The sequence below is a fragment of the Schistocerca americana genome, unplaced genomic scaffold, assembly GCF_021461395.2.
Source record: "Schistocerca americana isolate TAMUIC-IGC-003095 unplaced genomic scaffold, iqSchAmer2.1 HiC_scaffold_759, whole genome shotgun sequence".
Taxonomy (NCBI): domain Eukaryota; kingdom Metazoa; phylum Arthropoda; class Insecta; order Orthoptera; family Acrididae; genus Schistocerca; species Schistocerca americana.
This window is the reverse complement of record NW_025726521.1, coordinates 15,001-17,500: the sequence shown is the minus strand read 5'-3', so window position 1 is coordinate 17,500 and position 2,500 is coordinate 15,001. Positions and strand designations below refer to the sequence as shown.

At 61.4% G+C, this 2,500-nt stretch overlaps 1 pseudogene; it reads left to right on the top strand.

Moving 5' to 3' along the window:
* The window catches only part of LOC124590360, a 6,139-nt pseudogene that overhangs the window by 1,360 nt on the left and 2,279 nt on the right, over window positions 1-2,500 (top strand).

Sequence of the window (2,500 nt, the reverse complement as noted above, 5' to 3'; positions counted from 1 at the left end):
ACCTCAACCTATTCTCAAACTTTAAATGGGTGAGATCTCCGGCTTGCTTGATATGCTGAAGCCGCGAGCAAACGACTCGGATCGGAGTGCCAAGTGGGCCACTTTTGGTAAGCAGAACTGGCGCTGTGGGATGAACCAAACGCCGAGTTAAGGCGCCCGAATCGACGCTCATGGGAAACCATGAAAGGCGTTGGTTGCTTAAGACAGCAGGACGGTGGCCATGGAAGTCGGAATCCGCTAAGGAGTGTGTAACAACTCACCTGCCGAAGCAACTAGCCCTGAAAATGGATGGCGCTGAAGCGTCGTGCCTATACTCGGCCGTCAGTCTGGCAGTCATGGCCGGTCCTTGCGGCCGGCCGCGAAGCCCTGACGAGTAGGAGGGTCGCGGCGGTGGGCGCAGAAGGGTCTGGGCGTGAGCCTGCCTGGAGCCGCCGTCGGTGCAGATCTTGGTGGTAGTAGCAAATACTCCAGCGAGGCCCTGGAGGGCTGACGCGGAGAAGGGTTTCGTGTGAACAGCCGTTGCACACGAGTCAGTCGATCCTAAGCCCTAGGAGAAATCCGATGTTGATGGGGGCCGTCATAGCATGATGCACTTTGTGCTGGCCCCCGTTGGGCGAAAGGGAATCCGGTTCCTATTCCGGAACCCGGCAGCGGAACCGATACAAGTCGGGCCCCTCTTTTAGAGATGCTCGTCGGGGTAACCCAAAAGGACCCGGAGACGCCGTCGGGAGATCGGGGAAGAGTTTTCTTTTCTGCATGAGCGTTCGAGTTCCCTGGAATCCTCTAGCAGGGAGATAGGGTTTGGAACGCGAAGAGCACCGCAGTTGCGGCGGTGTCCCGATCTTCCCCTCGGACCTTGAAAATCCGGGAGAGGGCCACGTGGAGGTGTCGCGCCGGTTCGTACCCATATCCGCAGCAGGTCTCCAAGGTGAAGAGCCTCTAGTCGATAGAATAATGTAGGTAAGGGAAGTCGGCAAATTGGATCCGTAACTTCGGGATAAGGATTGGCTCTGAGGATCGGGGCGTGTCGGGCTTGGTCGGGAAGTGGGTCAGCGCTAACGTGCCGGGCCTGGGCGAGGTGAGTGCCGTAGGGGTGCCGGTAAGTGCGGGCGTTTAGCGCGGGCGTGGTCTGCTCTCGCCGTTGGTTGGCCTCGTGCTGGCCGGCGGTGCAGGATGCGCGCGCCTGCGCGGCGTTCGCGCCCCGGTGCTTCAACCTGCGTGCAGGATCCGAGCTCGGTCCCGTGCCTTGGCCTCCCACGGATCTTCCTTGCTGCGAGGCCGCGTCCGCCTTAGCGTGCTCCTCCGGGGGCGCGCGGGTGCGCGGATTCTCTTCGGCCGCCATTCAACGATCAACTCAGAACTGGCACGGACTGGGGGAATCCGACTGTCTAATTAAAACAAAGCATTGCGATGGCCCTAGCGGGTGTTGACGCAATGTGATTTCTGCCCAGTGCTCTGAATGTCAACGTGAAGAAATTCAAGCAAGCGCGGGTAAACGGCGGGAGTAACTATGACTCTCTTAAGGGTGCTACGAGGGCAGCACGACAGTGATAGCGGACGGCGCCGGCGTGGGCGTGTCTGTGCAGCCAGGACGGGGCGTTCGCCAGGGCGATCCCCTCTCCCCCCTCCTGTTCAACTTTGCGGTGGACTACGTTTTAGGCCAACTGCCCTCCCACATCGGAGCTCGGATCCTCGGTCGCAGAGTCAACGCTGCGGCCTTTGCAGATGACGTCTTGCTGTTTGCAGCGACCCCGAGGGGCTTGCAGTCCCTCATCGACGCAGCTACCGCAGCCCTCGCCCACCTGGGGCTGCAGATCAACGCCCGGAAGTGTTTCACCCTCGCCTTAGTCGCGTCAGGGCGCGAGAAGAAGGTGAAGGTGGACAGCAATGTCACCTTCACAGCAGGCAATACCACCATGCCTGCCCTGCGTGTGGGTGAAACCTTCCGGTACCTGGGGCTGCAATTCTCCACGGCGGGTCGCTGTGTCTTCAATCCACGTCGCCACCTGGTGGAGCAGCTTGACGTCATCTCCCGAGCTCCGCTGAAGCCGCAACAGCGCCTCCACGCTCTCACCAACGTACTTCTCCCTGGCCTGTACCACGGGCTGGCCCTCAGCCGCACCCGGGTGGGTGCATTGAAGTCGGCCGACGTCACCATCCGGGCCGCCGTCAGGAGATGGTTCCGCCTTCCGGCGGACACCCCCCTGGGATACTTCCACGCTCCTGTTGCCCAGGGGGGCCTCGGCATTCCATCTTGCCGATGGATGGGTCCGACCCTCCGTCGGTCCCGTCTCCTGGCGCTGAAGAAGATAGGGCCAGCCTGCGACGGTGCAGGCATGGATGAGGTGCAGCGTGAGATCGAGGTGCTGGAGCGCCACCTAATGTGGGAGGGCCACCTCCTCAAATCGTCAACGCAGGTTGGGGAAATGTGGGCGGCGCGCCTACACATCGCCATTGACGGTGCGGCGCTCTCATCTTCTGCCGCCGTCAGTGGCCAACA